This window comes from Aquarana catesbeiana, linkage group LG01 (genome assembly GCF_042186555.1).
Source record: "Aquarana catesbeiana isolate 2022-GZ linkage group LG01, ASM4218655v1, whole genome shotgun sequence".
NCBI classification, from domain to species: domain Eukaryota; kingdom Metazoa; phylum Chordata; class Amphibia; order Anura; family Ranidae; genus Aquarana; species Aquarana catesbeiana.
In genome coordinates, this window is record NC_133324.1 from 164492595 (window position 1) to 164510778 (window position 18184).

The following is an 18184-nucleotide window of genomic DNA, read 5'->3' on the forward strand; positions in this document are numbered from 1 at the left end:
ATTTTTTTTTATGTTGTTTTGTTTTTAGTCGGTGTTGTTTGTTTTTATAAGTTGAAATAGGAAAATGATGTGTTATTAAAGAAGGGAATTGAAATGAAATGGAATAATGTGCTCTGTTTTGTATCAAAAACATTTTTTTTTCTCTTAATAAAAAAAAAAATTAAAAAATGGACAATACTGTTACCCTAATTAGAACTATGAAATGAACACAGATTCTGTGATCTGGACAGCCTTTAGTAAACCACTCCAAACAGTCCATACTCCTATCTTCAATTGGTTAGGTCAGTTTTGTAAATTTCTCAGAAGACAAGGGAATGAGTTATAAAGTCACAAGATGATCACATTAGCTTGCATATGCAGTTATTCCACAATGGGGTTGATTTAATAAAACTGGAGAGTGCCAAATCTGGTGCAGCTCTGTGTGGTAGCCAATCAGATTCTGACTTTAGCTTTTGGCAAAAAAAAAACAACCCAAAGCTGACAAGTTGACCATAGATCCTTTAAGATGGGATCAGTAAGATTTGGACATAGGATGTATGATCACCTTTTTCTAAATCTCGATCTACAGTCTGTGTTGGGTTAGTTATATGAGTAGTTGTTTCATGTAAATAAGGAACACACTATTACATAGCTAAATAGAATATTACAGTGTGGCAAGTCAGCAATTTAAGACCAGCAGTTATGGAACCTACCTACTCACTCAAGAATGTTTAAAACCAAAAACCTTTGTTGGATAGAGCAGGGAAGTTATACAAAGATTTTAAAGCTGTGTCTGTGTCCCAACTAAGTAGTTTCACCCTTTCTATTTGCCCAGGTGGGCACAGAGACTGGAAGTGATAGGAATCCAGAAAGAGGTAAGGTGAAAATCTTCTATTGGGGACTCCTTTCTTAGAGGGAGTTCCTTTCATTTTGTAGAGATTTCCTCTTACTTCCTGTTGTGTCTGACATTGGACAGAAAGTGAAGGGGAATCTCCCAAACGGTCACAAGCAGCATAGTAAAAGATAATAACCTGACAGCCATTTCCTACTCTATCTGAAACTGTAAAAAAAAATGTAGGTACATATTTATCCCTATAATAGCAAGGTACATAGACACAGGTTATCTCTGTGCAGATCTGCTGTACATATGTTACATAGTAGGTGAGGTTGAAAAAAGACACATCAAGTCAAGTCCAACCTATGCGTGATTATATGTCATTATTACATTGTATATCCCTGTATGTTGCGGTCGTTCAGGTGCTTATCTAATATGTAGTCAGAATGAATGTGTACTTTTAAAAATAAGTATTTTATTGATTATTGGGCATTGGGTAAAATAATTTGGAGCACACTTAAACTGGATCTAAACCCTAACAGTGTTCCCACCTCTAAATGACAGGAGTGGACACACTAGCAGCCACTCATTTTACATTCAAAGTACTGTAGAATTTTTGTACTAAATACCTTTTTAAAGTGTCCTTAGTGAAGTTCCTTGTCTCCTGTAGCATGGGCCAGGTTGGAGGTTGGGCTATGCCGAAGTGGGTCAAGTGTCCTGTGATGTCACCTCAGCTTCCCCAACCCCTTCCCCAAGGCTGTGCAAATCAGAGTAGAGCTGTCAGTCAAGAACCTGATCCTCCCACCAACACCTTTGGGCAGATCAAATCCTTGACTGACAGTTCCAATTCACTGCCTGGGGAGATGGCTTGAAAAAGCTGAGGCAACATCACAGGACATATGACCTGCTCCAACTTAGCCCCACACCCAACCCAATCCCGGCCATCGTAACCTGTCAAGGGATTTCCTTCACACTAAGCTGTGTGTAGACACAGATTACTTACATTGAACGAGGTGAGCATGAGCAGTGTGGTGGCAATAGTTCAGTGGCTTTGTGGGCCCACAGATGCCACCACACAATTGGTAACTGAAGGCTGCACCAGTAATTTCTCTATAAATAAAAAGTTTATAGCCAAACCAGGGTTTTTTTATTTATTTATTTAATGACCTTTTGATAAGGCATGTTCCCTTCTTATAGATCAGCCTTTTCAACACAGAGGAACCCTTGAAATAACTTTCCAGTCTCAGGGAACTCCTGCTAAAAATGACTTTATCTTCAACTCAGGATACATTCGTGTGATGGTCAGTGGGAAGAATGCTCCTTACACTTGTGGACTTTGGTAGAATCCCCCTCTTACAGATAGCTAAAAAGATCAATGGTGTCAGTGGGACCATGTCTGAGAGGTAGAAATTGCTCATTGCTCAAGGAACCCTTAGCAACCTCTGGAGGAATCCTGGTTGAGAAATCCTGCTATAGTTCAACTGCAGCTGTTTTGTTTTATGGCTTGAAAATGCAAAGCTTTTTTTTTTTTGGTTTATTTTTCAGTTAAACTTGATAGGCATTTATTTTTTGAAACATCTAGGCATTAACAGGGTGTGCAGAAATGCACCTTTTATTTTATTTAATTAGTGAGCTGCTGTATGTTCCATCTCCCAAATTTCCTTAAGGGTTCATTTCCACCGTTGCATTTTAATGCATTCATTGCAACACGTTAAAACGCATGTGTCCAAATTCTCCATAATAAAAATAGTATCTGTTTCCATCTCATCTCTGTAGTGCAGTGCATTTTTAGAATTATGGCATGTCTGTTTTTCCCTGCATTTTTCATGTGTTGGGATGTTGATAAAAGTCATAGGCAATGCATCAAAATGCATGTAATATGGTAACAGGTATTAACCAGCTTTGGTCAATGGCTTTGAACTCTATCCACTCCAAAACCAAAAATTAAAAACACATTGAACCTGCACAATAACACGCATCAACAATGCATGTCAACGCACAAAGGAAACACACAGTAACGCATGACATGAACTTGCCTAACTCTCCAAAAAACACACCTCTACACATACTAGATCTAAATGGGCCCTCCCAACACACTTCAATAGCACAAATTACAATAACAACTATTTCTGTACCTTTCCAGTCTACACTCTACAGTACTGTAGACTCAAGTGTCTCAAGTGTTTCAGACTTCCTTTAGCGTAAACCTGACGTCAATTAAAAAGACAGTGCTCAAGTGCGCATAGTTTGTGCTGCCTGCAAGAACTCTTGTTAAGCTGGCCATACACCGATTATTTTTTTTCCAATTCCTGCTAATCGGCTGAAATATGGTCTGTAGGTGGCACTGTCATCACAACCCAGTTTGGCAATAGTCAATTTTTCAATCAAATTTTGTCGAAGGAGGGGGGATGAATGGTGCCTGCATCCAATCAGATATGGGTACTCTGAGAATACAATCTCCAGCACTGCAGATTCTTCCATGAACGAAAGTTGTTTATTGTGGATGGGTGATTTCTCTCATTTAACCCACGAGGCTGAACAAGACAAATCTTAAGGTGTATGGCCAGTTTTAGTCTTTAAATTGATCAATGCGGAGCCCCTTGAATTCTAGATCCAGACTGCACATGGTTTCTTGACTTCTGCTCAAGTCAACATAAAGCCCCTCCCATGCTTTAATTAAGCTTTTCATCTGTCAAATTCTAAAATTTCAGTAGAGTCTTTGGCATTTGGTAGCACCCCTTCCTTATTGAAGGGAGGAGGCAAGGCTAAAACTTAGGGCCGGTTCACACGTTCACAACATAGAAACACAGTCTGGATGCATTTCAGATGCGTTTCTGCATGAGTGTTTTTTACGCATTTCTGATGCATTTTTGATGCTTTATAGTGCATTTAATTCCCTCTTTTTTTCCCTTCACCTTAAATAAGGACATGTGCCTTTTTGGTGTGTTTAGGTGCGTTCTGGTGCATTTTTATGCATTTTACCATGTTCCAGTACAGTTCAGCGCAGAAAAAAATGCAGCATGTTCTACTTTTTATCTGGAACTTGAACACCCTGGAACTGACTAAGCTATGTCACTGGAAACCATATGACCTACTACTACTATCCATGCGTTTTTGAAGCAGGAAAAAATGCACTGGACTGTATGTGGTGTGAACCAGCCCTTAATTTGTTTTGTCACTGTGAAGTTTTTAGATTTTAGTGACAGTGAATTTGATTTACTAAATCTGGAGAGTGCAAAATCTGGTGCAGCTGTACATATAAACCAATCAGCTTCCAGTTTTTTGTCAAAGCCTAATTGAACAAGTTAATGTTAGAAGATGATTGGCTACAGTGCACAGCTGCACCAGATTTTGCACTCTCCAGTTTTAGTAAATCAACCCCAGCGTGTACCTAGAATCCTATGAGCTCCACAGGGACAGTTATCCATTTGGAGGCTAACCATATATTATGCAATCTGATTGTACAATCTTCTTCAGATCTACCAACCACTATACAGTGCAAAGGGCCTGTCTGACTTAATACAAAATAAATTGATTGGGTCACTCCATGACATATGGCCACCTTAACACACAAACATGTGGATACCAGTCCGCAGTACAGCACTATCCTTTCCTCAGAAACATTTTTAAGGCAGGTCAGGTTTACTTTAAAAATTGTACAGTCCTTTGTTCAATTATAGGAAATGATTCATGGTTAATAAGTCATAGAAACATGTAGGCACAGTAAAATAACACAAAATAATTTTCAACCATTTGGATTCCATTTTGGTGTAATACAAATAAGATCGTCTTAAAAATATTCCACATACTTTGTACATACTGTGTAATCAGAGCATTTCAGTGGTCTGTAATGTCATTCGGGATTTTCGGATCTCTGTATTAAAAGAAAGTAAAAAATCAAAACATGAAAAAGATAAAAATGACAATATGTATTTTAATTTCTGGAAACAATTCCCTAATGTTCAGCTTGTTCCTGTGCATCAGTTTAACCACTTCAGCCCCGGTAGGATTTGCCCCCTTCCTGACCAGAGCACTCTTTGCGATTCGGCACTGCGTCGCTTTAACTGACAATTGCGCAGTCGTGCCACGTGACTTCCAAACAAAATTGACGTCCTCTTTTCCCCACAAATAGAGCTTTCTTTTGGTGGTATTTGATCACCTCTGCGGTTTTTATTTTTTGCGCTTATAAACAAAAAAATAGTGACAATTTTGAAAGAAAAAGCAATATTTTTTACTTTTTGCTATAATAAATATCCCCAAAAAATATATTAAAAAAAACATTTTTTTTCCTCAGTTTAGGCCGATAAGTATTCTTCTACATATTTTTGGTAAAAAAAAATTGCAATAAGTATTTATTGATTGGCTTGCGCAAAAGTTATAGCGTCTACAAAATAGGGGATAGTTTTATGGCTTTTTATTAATATTTTTTTTTCTACTAGTAATGGTGGCGATCAGTGATTTTTATCGTGACTGCGACATTACTGGGACAGATCAGACACTTTTGGCGCTATTTTGGGACCATTCACATTTATGCAGCGATCAGTGCGATTAAAAATGCATTGATTACTGTGTAAATGTGACTGGCAGTGATGGAGTTAACCAGGAGGGGGCGCTGTAGGGGTTAAGTGCGTCCTAGGGAGTGATTCTAACTATGGGGGGATGGGCTACGTGTGACACGACACTGATCACCGCTCCCAATGACAGGGAGCAGTGATCAGTGTCCTGTCACTATGCAGAACAAGGAAATGCTTGTTTACATCAGGTATCCCCACGGACATCGAATCCGCGGGACCCGCGGTCGGACTCACAGAGCTCCTGGCACGCCTGCTACCCAGACCTTGCGAGATCACGTACATTAACGTGATTTCGCACAGCTGAGCCAACTTGCTGCAGGAAAACTGCGGTGGCTGGTCCGCAAGTGGTTAAAGTGTATTTCCATGTATGCAGTCAAATCAAGATGACACCTACTTTTTGTTACATGTTCCCAATTACCTTGTCTGTACTCTGCTAGCAGATCTCTCTATCAGTTGTAAACTAGATGTGCATACTATCAATCCCAGCAAAGGATTAAAGTAATATTAAACCCAAGACCAAAAATGTAATAAATGTGCAGCTTACCAATCATTAGATGTGGAGGCTGCGTTTGTTTTTTTTGTTTTATTTTTTGTCTTTTTCCCTCTGTTTCCACCTGGTGATCTGGCCAGTAGCACGCCTCAGGGGATATTTACTAAAACTGGTGCAGAGAGAATCTGCTGCAGCTGTGCATAGTAACCAATCAGCTTCTAACTTTAGCTTGATCAATTAAGCTCTGACAATCAGCCCCCATTCACATTTGACATGTCAAATCGCATGCCAAATCGCAGCCTATTGCCAGCAACAGCACCGTCCCAATCGGTGCGAAGCCGACTTTGCGGCACCACACCGATTTCCAAAAGTAGTTCCTGCACTACTTTTGGTGACTTCGGGGGCAATTTCAATAGACATCTGTGCATGAACCCGCTCAGATGTCTTTCAAATCGCCCCCGAACTCACACTGAAATGCGGGTTTGAAATTGTGTGAGTTCAGCTGAGCTTGCACGATTTCAAACCCCGCGTTCAGTGTGAACGAGGGCTAAAACCTAGAATCAGATTAATTACTATGCACAGCTGCACCTGGTTCTGTGTGTACCAGTTTAAGTAAATCTATCCCCTCCTGTCATAGAGTGACTCCACTCTGGATGAATAAGCTCAGTGTAGGGGGGGAGGGGGGAGAGTGTGTCTGAAGGGCCATTTAGCATATTTAAATACACTAGCAAACTGAAGTCAAACTCCAGTTAACAATGGTTTGTCTCAACCCTCCAAACTGATACATCTGGAACAGAGCTTGTTATTTTGAAAAACAACAGACTTACTGGCTGGATCACCCGAAGAAAATAGAAGAAAGAAAGCCTACAAAGGAAAACAAATGCAGCCATCACATCTAAGAATTGGTAAGCTGCGATATAATAAATGTTTGCTTTTGGATTTAATACTGCTTTGAAGACCTGAAGGCATGGATTCTGCATTGTATGTTAATGAGGGGAGACTGAAGCTGGCCATACATTACACAATTTTCTTATTCAATTTAGATTTACCTTCAACTGCAAGGGCCTGCCTGACCGCATACAAACTGAAAGTGTTTAGGTTTGACCTCATAATCCATGGTTTTGGTAAATCTAAAGGAAAATTGTAAATTGGTATAATTTATGGCCAGTCTGACTATGTCCCCAATTTGTCTCTCTGAAATTATTCAGAATAGTTTGCAGTCCTGTGTATAATCCTGCTCTAAAGAAACAACTAAAGAGGTAGGAAATATCTATTGTTTTAATTTATTTTTAGGTATACTGTATGAATGCAGACACATTTAAAAAAATAATGGGGGTTTCTCAAATTTGACAGCAAAGATGGATCTACACTTTAGGGTTTATAAGCTGTGAGTGGTATTATTATTATTATTATTATGCAGGATTTATATAGCACCAACAGTTTACGCAGCGATTTACAATATAAAAGGGAGACAATACAGTTATAATACAATAAAATACAAGAGGATTAAGAGGGCCCTGCTCAGAAGAGCTTACAATCTAATATTATTGTTATATATTTTATTGGTATACCGTATATAGAAAGTTTTCAGTCGATTGATTCATGTTTTTCTATTGGTAGAACTAGATGGACTATGTAATTATCAGCCAGATGTTGTGGTACTACATAACCCAGCATTCCCTACCCGTGATTATATCTAGAACATGTTAACTGTATCCCTAGATATTATAAACCTGCTCTGAAGGGGATAGAACACCATATAATTTCAGCTCCAGTACAGCAGGTGTAAATGATGCATTTTGTGTAACTGAAGAATAAGGCGATCCCAGTAAGTGGCAATATGCTTCCCTTCTCTCCCCTGTCTGATGGGGACACCTGAGCAGTCTGTCCTTGTCCCTGCATGCACCTGTCTGTCTGGGAATCACATGGGCGTGAAGGAGCTTGGTCCTCATTGCCATGTGGCAGGCAGGAGACTCCTTCCAGCGATCAGGGTGAAGAGATCTACCCATTAGATGACAGCCTGTGCACACACAAGTGTTAGTATGACGTCACCCCTCTCTGCAAACCCTCAACTTTACTTGGAATGTGAGTGTTTATTTAACAAAAAGGATGACTTCATAGTGAGGAGAGGCAGAAACTGCCATCAGATCGCAAAGCTTTGCACCCAGAATACAATCCAAGGATTAACCCCATCAGTGTATGGGCAAATACCCCTAAATGGTCCTCTACACAGACCTTGGTTATCAGAGCCTAAAAAGTACACTGAATACTGAGAGGGTTAAACGTATTTATTTACACTAAGTAACAATGAAAGAAAAAACTTTGTAAACTTTTATTAAGGAAAAAAAGTTTACAAACAAAAGTTGCATCTGCTGCCTGTGGCCATCAGTTGAACTGATGGCCACAGGCAGCAGATAATCATTAGTATTGGTTTCTATAGGCAAACGTTCCCTTTCATTTCATTTGCTTTAGCTGTAGCAAATAAGCTGTTCACATTGCAAGGAACTTTCCCTTAGCTTAGTGAATGTGGAGAAGCTGTGCTGACTTCCATCATCCAACCATGGGAAATAAAATACTGTTTTATTTATTTCTCTTGAAGGTTATTGTGTATTCTTTGCTAAAGTGAATTTTCACCACCTAGCTTTGCAAGGCGAACAGCCTATTTGCCCTTAGTAAATCAACTCCATCACTTAAATCTGTGCTCCATTGTGCCCTGGATACATATCGCATGTTCATTGTGCCTTTAAGTGCATATATAACAAAAAAAAAGGTGTAGATGTTTTATGATGTAGTGGGGTTGATTTACTAAAAATGGACAATGCAAAATATGGTGCTGCTCTGCATAGTAACCAATCAGCTTCTTTTTTTGTCAAAGCTTAACTAAAAAAGCTAAAGTTATGAATGATTGGCTACCATGCACAGCTGAACCAGATTTTGCACTCTCCAGTTTTAGTAAATCAATCCCACTGCCTGTTTCCCAAAACAGCCAATCGTATTGCTTTATTCACTTCAGAAGAGTCAGAACTCTTGTTGGGTTGTTATGGGTTACTGCATGTTCTCCTATTCACTGAGCCCCAGTGAGTCTCTTTTCAGGCTGCCATGCCTCTTCATATAGATGTGTTGGATTCCCCATGCAAGGACCCATATACATTAATAGATATGTAGCGCCTATTCCTGAGGCCGGCCAGAATAATTAGCACATATGTTCTAAGTGGATGATAGTTTTGTGAGCAATAAAGCAATTACCCATCGCCTGGGCTGACAGTCCCTCTAAGTAAACTCCAACCAGCAGTTAATTGGAAAAGTCATTTTATCTCCATTGTCTCCAATTAGTCTTGCTAAACTACTACACTCAACTAGCTGCTTTGAGGCTAATTTGGCCATTTCCATAAACAACAGGTTATCACAGGGAACAGGAGCGATGTGCTCTGCTGATCGCACCATCACTTGCCCACTTGTGGTATGTCGGCTAAAAAAAACAAAAAAACAACCTTATTGGCCAAGGCAAGTCCAAATGCCATTTTTTGAGGTTTTTGTTGTCTAAAAAAAAAATACTGTCATTTCATTTCGTAAAAATACGTCTAAGAATTTAACAGCCTGTAACATTACTATTACAAAAGTAATAAGTAAAAAAAAATAATAAAAAAAAAGATAAAAAATAAATAAATAAAAAACAAAAAGTAACTACATGTATTTAACAACCTCCAAAAAAATAATATCCTAATAGAAATAGTGAGATCATTAGCAGTAGTGTAAAAATAATCCAGAAATCATCATTATTTTCTTTTAACTGCTAAAATTAAAATACAATGCAGTTCAATTCGGGCAGGCATAAGTTTGATGGCAGGGTTAGGGTAGACTATTTCCATCCCTTAACAAGGTTTCCTCGGCACAACTATCCCATAGGATTAAAATATATATATATATATATTGAATTAAGGGTTCTAGGAAAAGGCTGAAGGAGGATTGTCACCTTAGTAACAAAGTATTCACTTCAAGGAATTTACTGCCTTCCAGGACAGACCTGATAGCGGCTGTAGCCCGAGCTCTGGGGGCAGCTTGTCAGCTTTTAACATCAACTTGTGAACCTAAAAAAAAGGGGGAGAGAGAGAGAAAAACACCATCAGCATTTCTTCTGTGCCTGGTCAGTCAGGGTGAGTGAGAGTCCTGACATCACTCCAGTATAGGTCTGCGCTATTTGTGCCCTGATACAAGGAAATGCACACAAACTAAAGGTATCAAGTGTTTTTACTTAATAATAGATGTAGTGTCCTACAAATATAATACATGCTGAATCAAAAATAGGGCTCGACCTGGTATTTTTTAGTTAAGTGTGTCAAAACATCATATGTATAGAGTACAATGAATACAATGTACAATATAACAGCGTTTTTCTCTGTTATATAATGTTTTTTTTTATTTCCTCTATGCTGCTATCTGCATAAAACTTGAAGAACTTGAATAATTCATAAAATGATATACAGTATAAGATAGTGTAGGGTCCTACAATTGCTTGTTTATTTCGTGTATGCTGTTATTTAACTTAATAAACATAAATTATACATAAAATGATATACATATTGTACAATTTTCTCCTTTATACAATGTCTTTTTTATTTCCTCTATGCTGTTATCTGTATAAAACTTGAAGAACTTAGATAATACATAAAATGATACATAGTATAACATAGTGTGGCTTTTTTATTTCATGGATGCTGTTATCTAACTTAATAAACATAAATTATGCATAAAATGATATACAATATAACATGTACAATTCTCTGCTTTATACAATGTCTTTTTGCTTTCCTCTATGCTGTTATCTGTTTAAAACGTAATAAACATAGATAATACATAAAATATGTAACATATTCTACAGGTTTCTCCCTTATGCAATTTTTTTTTTTTTTATTTCCTCTATGCTGTTATCTGTATAACTTGAAACACGTATACACAAAATAATATAAAGTATAACACAATGTGCAGCCCCTGCTTTATACCATACCTTTTTATATTATATGTATAAAACGTAATAAACATAAATTATCCATATTATAATATAACATATTGTACAGTTCTCTCCCTTACACACGATTGCTTTTTTAAAAAAAAAATCCTTCAAGCTGTTAACTGTATAAAATCTAATAAACATAAATTATACATAAAATGAAAAAAACAAAATAAAAGTTGTAGAAACTTTAAAGGGTAACACATTATAAATGCACACTGTAAGGATAGATAGATATAGATAGATAGATAGATAGATAGATAGATAGATAGATAGATAGATAGATAGATAGATAGATAGATAGATAGATTTTTTTTTCTTTTTAAGTCTAATGAAGTTCAATAAGGAATGTTTAAATTGCTTTGAGCCCCAGTGTAGATGCATTTGCGCCCTATAAAGAATAGGGCATTTTAGTTTAGAGGCAGACTTTTTTCCCTATTAAGAGCGATTAGATGGTGTCTATTCAGAGTTGCTGATCCAGAGAGAAAATGGGAGTAGATAAAAGGAGACTTCAAGTGACCTTCTCGTCTCTTTCACACCAACCTGAGCCTAGAATAGCCTGAGCTCTTACAATAGAGCTCTCCATTTCAGACTCCCAGGACCCGGCTGAAGGGTTAATGCAGCCTGCAACTTTCACACACAGAACAAGCACACTCCCCGGGCTGGAGCCGGGTCACACAAGTCTTTTTTTGTGCAGACCTGTTGGGACACTTCAAGCTGTTTAGGACCTCACTAGTTCTGCTAAATTAGACACACTTTTCTCCCCCAGAGAGAGAAAACTAGCAGGCAACAATGCAGAGGTATATTTATTGTATGGAACCAGAGAGAGGAAAATCACTCTAGATGCATTCAAGCGATTTCTTGCTTCAGTTAATTGAGATATAGAATTTAAATTAAGAAGTCCTGGTTATAAGGAATCAAGAAGAAAAGAGGGAGAACGCCTTTAAAACTGGGAACATTTTTATTAAAATTATATTTGAATTGCATACAACTATTGAGACTCATGCTGACTTTCTGAATATTTTATATATATATATATATATATATATATATATATATATATATATTGATTGGGACAATACATAAGAACAGATATACCCTGTGATTAAAAAAATAGAATAGGAGAATTTTTACTTTCATAATGAAGGGTGGGACTAAACCACGTAATAATGATGTCATATTTAACTAATTCAATTTTATTGCAATATATCGTATTTAAATTGCCCATCCTGAGCCTGTGTTCCTCCCTTCCTGTACATGGGTCAGTGTGTCTCCCCTTCCATGATAGTATATTCTACTTGTTTTATCAAGGTTTATTCCTTTTAAATAAAGTCTGTTAACTTTTTTTTTTTTTTAGTGTAGCTGTGTCAATGCATATCTAATATATTCAATTATGGATTATACAGAATGAGCCATTTTATATTGTTTGTCTAAAAGTATTAATGTCAGCAAGGCTATGAGTTCAGCATTTAAAAAGTATGAATTTCACAGATGATTCCATAGTAATACAACTCATGCATGTACAGTATTATATATTTAGAAAAGCAAATTATATACTTACTTAACTTGCCTTTACACACTGGATATAAAATCTAAAGAGATCAGCATAACTTGTGTAGGCATATACAATGTTTATTATAACGATATCAGTGAATCTTTTTATAAAACTTTTACAGCTATGTAGTTCCAAGTCTCTATTTTCAACACAATAGTTGTGATCTTATATTACAAAGTAAGACTAATAACTCCAGGTTGGGTCATAACCAAACAAAACTGCCACTGACTCTTGCAGATATAAACTTATAGTAAACAATATAAACCTGAACTTGATATAAATGGATATAAATACTATAAACGTGTAATTGATAGTAGCAATAATTACTTGTAACTGTGCTTGTAACAATAAAAACTTGTAACAAATATTGACATTATAAACGTGTAACTGATATAAACAATATAGTTTTTCAGTGTAACTGTAGCCTCTTCATAACTTATTGATGCAGGGTATATTTCAAGGACAGATTGTTTTTTTAAAGTCTGTTTACTGCTTACAATTTGTTCTACGCTGACAGTAATATGAATGTGCATGATTTCATTTCTAAGTGACATCACAATGTAAACTTTCACACTCAGCTGTAAGTTTCTCACACAGTGGTCACGTGGAAGCATATGCATTAATATTTCCAGTGTATTTCAAAATCAATGCATGCCAGTAAAAGTGAACAGACTGAAGCCAGGGGTCACAGCAAGGCTGGATTAATGTTTGACTTTCTGCCTATATTTAGGTATGTCATCCTCGGGTAAACAGTGTGTATGGAGTGCATTACACAATCAGTGAGCAGCCCTTGTGAAGGTTCATTGTAATATAAGAACACATGTATGGAATGACACAGCACTCAATACATGCAGCTTATAACATCATAACACCACTATACAAACAGTGGTAAAAAAGGAAGAGTAAAAATGAAAAACACCCTAGTCAGCATGTGTCCCCTCTTCGAGCATGTGCCTCCTCCATTTATCTGTTGACACTATCACACTGATAATGTGCCCTGCATTGATCTTTACATTCGGTGGCCAAATAGTAGAATGCAGGTGAGTGTTGGGGTCATTGGTAAATGTCATTTATGTCCCTTGCACTAATTACTGAAGCATGGATATTCAGCTCATCTAGCTAGGACTGGGATACCTGGTCAGGCCCTAGGGCCCCAACGCATGGAGGGGAATAATAAATTATCAAGGTCAAATATATATATATATATATATATATATATATATATATATATATATATATATATATATATATATGTGCGTGTGTGTGTGCCTTATATTATTGAACATCGGTTATATTTGGTATGTTTGTTATATATGTGTGTGTGCATGCATACACGCACATATAACATATGTATGCATATGTGTGTGTATATATCCATAGTACATGTGTGTATAAAAAGTGAGGTGAGAAGAGGGGGTGGGTGCTGACTTACTAAAGAGTTTTTTTCCCCTAGCTGTTCCTTTCTAATATCCAATCAGGTTCAGGAGAATCTGTAGAAAATAGAAATTGTACTGTTTAACGAAACAATATGAAACGTTAACTACATAGTAATACCCTTGTGTAATATGTGCAATAAAACATAATATAAACAAACATTTCTATACGCATCTATAAATAGTTTATAGTGTGTATGTGTGTGTATTAATAGCCATAAATTGTCACTCAGTGGGTGTGTGTGTGTGTGTGTGTGTGTGTAACTGTCTATACAGTCTCCCTCATCGAACAGAACAAATAGAAGCAAAAAAACAAATGCAATCCCCCCAAGAAAAGCAAATAGAGTGTAATTGAAACTACTTACAAAGTACCTGCGTACACTGAGAGACAACCCAGAAGTTGCTTTTCTCCCAAGATCTGTGTGTGTGGGTGTGGGTGCACATGCATTTTACAAGGTAAAAGTAAAGAAAAGAATAAAAAAAAAAAAAAAAAAAAAATATATATATATATATATATATATATATATATATATATATATATATATATATATATATATATATATATATATATATATAGTAAACCACCATGTGTACACATGCATACACAGCGAGACACAACCCACATTTGTTTCTTCTACAAAGATCTGTGAGTGTGTGTGTGTGGGGGGGGGGGGGGACCTGCACTCTGCAAACAGGCAAAGTGTGAGTAATCAAAATGCAATAAACCACCACCCTCCCCTAAATACAGAGATAGATAGATAGATATATAGATAGATAGATAAATAGATAGATAGATAGATAGATAGATAGATAGATAGATAGATAGATAGATAGATAGATATGATCAGGTGTACATTCAAATTTGTATATTGTACACAGAGCACAGAGACACAACACAATGTTATTTTTTCTACAAAGATGTGTGGGGGGGGGGGTAGCACTCTGCAAGCAAGTAATGTAAAAGTAAAAATCAAGTGCACCCATATATATATATATAGTGAGAGGAGTGTAGTTGCAGATGTGGTGTATATTGTACCTGCACAGAGAGACAGCAGCAGGCAGGATGGACGGATGAGGATGGGAGGAAGAAGGAGCCCGGTAGGTGGTCGGTCCTGCAGTGGGAGAAGGAAGCAGCTGTTGGTGGCAGTGCGGTCCCGGGTTAGATGGATGGTCCCGGCTCGTGGTCCAGCAGCCTGTGGTGCAGTCCCTGTATATGGCAGTCCCTGTATGCAGTCCCCGGTATATAGCAGTCCCTGTATATAGCAGTCCCTGTATATGGCAGTCCCTGTATATGGCAGTCTCTGTATATAGCAGTCCCTGTATGCAGTCCCTGTATATAGCAGTCTCTGGGTGGAAGCTGCTGAGCCTCCTGTGAGTGCGCCTCCTCACAGCCCCGACTACAATGTAAGTGATGGGCAGGGAGTTATCTTTGTGTGTGCTTTAATCGTATTGGTTTCACCTTTTCTGTGGCCAGAAGACGGGGGGAGTATTGGGAGCCGGCAATGCAGCCCACTGTTGCATAGTCAATAACATGCTTCCTATCAATGGCCGTACAATAGGGGCGCCTGGCCGTGTACCCATTGAAATCTCTTCATTATTTCTGGGAAGAAATAACCGGTAACTATTCGGTTGGAAATGATCGGAAAGTGTCAGTAATGGATTCAGGCTGCCCCTTCCCCCCACCCTCCATCACCCTGTACAGGGGGGGGGGGGTGCAGAACTTGTCCTCTGTGCTCTTATAGCTGGGGATGAGGATGACTCTTCCATGTATGAGGAGGAGGAGGAGGAGGAGAGGGAAAGTTTGATCTGTTGTGCTGTGTAAGGTGTGAGGATGGTGCTGGTGCCCATGCTGAGAGCTGGCATACACCGCGCTGACTGGACGCTAGGTGGCAGCACGATCCAGCGATTCCGCCTCTTCCTGGGACTGTACAAAGCGCCGATCCCTGCAGGCAGCACTGGGCTGATCATTGTATATGGGGGGTTGATCAATGTAAATGGGGGAGTGATCATTGTATATGGGGGGCTGATCATTGTATAGGGGGGGGGTGATCATTGTATATGGGGGGTGATCATTGTATATGGGGGGGTGATCAGTGTATTGGGGGCTGATCATTGTATATGGGGGGGGGGGGTGATCATTGTATATGGGGGGTGATCATTGTATATGGGGGGCTGATCATTGTATATGGGGGGGGGTGATCATTGTATATGGGGGGTGATCATTGTATATGGGGGGCTGATCATTGTATATGGGGGGTGATCAATGTATATGGGGGAGTGATTATTGTATATGGGGGGGCTGATCATTGTATATGGGGGGGTGATCATTGTATATGGGTGGTGATCATTGTATATGGGGGGGTGATCATTGTTAATGGGGGGTGATCATTGTATATGGGGGGGTCTGATCATTGTATATGGGGGGGTCTGATCATTGTATATGGGCGGTGATCATTGTATATGGGGGGGTCTGATCATTGTATATGGGGGGGTCTGATCATTGTATATGGGCGGTGATCATTGTATATGGGGGGGTCTGATCATTGTATATGGGGGGGGTCTGATCATTGTATATGGGGGAGTGATCATTGTATATGGGGGGGTCTGATCATTGTATATGGGGGGTGATCATTGTATATAGGGGGGGTCTGATCATTGTATAAGGGGGGTGATCATTGTATATGGGGGGTCTGATCATTGTATATGGGGGGTGATCATTGTATATGGGGTGGGGTTGATCATTGTATATAGGGGGGTCTGATCATTGTATATGGGGGGTGATCATTGTATATGGGGGGGTCTGATCATTGTATATGGGGGGTGATCATTGTATATGGGGGGGGTCTGATCATTGTATATGGGGGGTGATCATTGTATATGGGGGGGGGGTTGATCATTGTATATGGGGGCTGATCATTCTATATGGGGGGTCTGATCATTGTATATAGGGGGGGTCTGATCATTGTATATGGGCGGTCTGATCATTTTATACAGTGGGGGGTGCGGGAAACTTTTATCCCCTCACTAGGTGATTACACAGCGCTCTGCATTCACTCACAACACTTTTTATTTCATGTTGAAGTTTTCCAATGAAGTTTCCTCCTAATGTCCCCCTATGATAGAATAGTGATCCCAATAGAGGAGCCATAAGCAGCGGCTGGGGGCGCTATGAATGAACACAGAGCGTTGTCACCCCCCATCTATCCTTCCCTCCCCCCTCTCCCCCTCCTTCCAGCCATAGGTAACAAGGCAATAGAGAGAGAAAGGGAGGAAGAGGAGAGAAAAAAAAGAGGCAGCCTCCATCCGACCAATGGGGTGAGGAGGGGCGGGGCTAACCTTCACCTCCCATCTCTTCTCCCCCCGATTCAGGGCTCTGACCAGTCAGTCGCCTTTGATTATCAGTTGCCAGCAGCCCCTCGCTTGGCTCCTTGACATGAGCTTCCATATAAGGCAGCGATCTCCATAGAAACGTGTCAGTTTCAATAGTAGTGTCAAAGTTCACTATATACAGACATTCGCGCAGATCCCCCTTTCGGAAACATTGCTCTGCTAGGCTTCCCGTTTAAACGCATTCATTTCTGTGTGTGTGTGTGTCTCCTTCTATCCCCGCCATCCTCTCCCTCTCCCCATCTCTCTCTCTCTCTCTCTCTCTCTCTCTTTATTGCATATTCTATTAGTGTGTGAGTGCTGTGCTCCTTTTTTTTTTTTTTTTTTTTAGTTTTTTTTTTTTTTTTACCCCCCCCCCCCCCCTTACCTCTTCCACTTCCATTCCACCCAGAGATCTTCGCTTCCAGCCAGCACTGGGCTCCTTCTTCTTCCCATCCAGGAGGGATGATCGCCTCTTCGCACCTCCAGACTGCAACCATCATCACCACCACCGCACAGAGCTGACTTCTGTCCTCCCCGCACACTTGGACTTGACAATAAAAGCCGAAGCTCAGTCCTCCTTGATGGTCTGATTTCTCCTGATCTTCTCCCAGGACTCAGTCCACCACCTTCCACCTTGATGATCTGATTTCTCCTGATCTTCTCCCAGGACTCAGTCCACCACCTTCCTCCTTGATGATCTGATTTCTCCTGATCTTCTCCCAGGACTCAGTCCACCACCTTCCACCTTGATGATCTGATTTCTCCTGATCTTCTCCCAGGACTCAGTCCACCAACCTCCACCTTGATGATCTGATTTCTCCTGATCTTCTCCCAGGACTCAGTCCACCACCTTCCACCTTGATGATCTGATTTCTCCTGATCTTCTCCCAGGACTCAGTCCACCACCTTCCACCTTGATGATCTGATATCTCCTAATCTTC

The 18184-nt window shown here is 39.3% G+C and overlaps 1 protein-coding gene and 1 long non-coding RNA gene across 8 annotated transcripts in view; one reads left to right on the forward strand and one right to left on the reverse strand.

The window, feature by feature from the left end:
• LOC141136492 (uncharacterized) overlaps positions 1-18184 on the reverse strand; it is a 94631-nt gene that overhangs the window by 75346 nt on the left and 1101 nt on the right. For 3 of the 6 annotated variants that reach the window (XR_012243672.1, XR_012243673.1, XR_012243671.1), the window contains exons 1-3: positions 14911-15869; positions 9852-9966; positions 4624-4688 (exon numbers count right to left, since the gene is read on the reverse strand). This is a non-coding gene — a long non-coding RNA (uncharacterized lncRNA). Of the gene's footprint in view, positions 1-4623; positions 4689-9851; positions 9967-14910; positions 15870-17628 lie in introns of those variants that run through there. The other 3 variants (XR_012243676.1, XR_012243674.1, XR_012243675.1) reach the window with 3 other exon arrangements.
• The window catches only part of NR2F1 (nuclear receptor subfamily 2 group F member 1), a 17108-nt gene continuing 16159 nt past the window's right edge, over positions 17236-18184 (forward strand). Inside the window, exon 1 of one of the 2 annotated variants that reach the window (XM_073624508.1) lies at positions 17236-18184. This exon is cut by the window's right edge and continues 1151 nt beyond it. The gene's annotated coding sequence lies outside the window, so the exon portion shown is untranslated. The other variant, XM_073624509.1, reaches the window with a different exon arrangement.